The following is a 272-nucleotide window of genomic DNA, read 5'->3' on the forward strand; positions in this document are numbered from 1 at the left end:
GACCTAACCAGATGAGACCTGGACTCAAACCTGACCGGATGGGACCTGGACTCAGACCTTAGACCTGGACTCAGACCTGACCAGATGAGACCTACACTCAGACCTGACTAGATGAGACCTGGACTCAGACCTGAGACCTGGACTTAGACCTGAGACCTGGACTCAGACCTGACTAGATGAGACCTGGACTCAGACCGGTCCAGATGAGACCTAGATGCAGTCTTGACCAGATAAGACCTGGACTCAGACCTGACCAGATGAGACCTAGAATC

The sequence above is a fragment of the Austrofundulus limnaeus genome, unplaced genomic scaffold, assembly GCF_001266775.1.
Source record: "Austrofundulus limnaeus strain Quisiro unplaced genomic scaffold, Austrofundulus_limnaeus-1.0 Scaffold3302, whole genome shotgun sequence".
Lineage (NCBI taxonomy): Eukaryota > Metazoa > Chordata > Actinopteri > Cyprinodontiformes > Rivulidae > Austrofundulus > Austrofundulus limnaeus.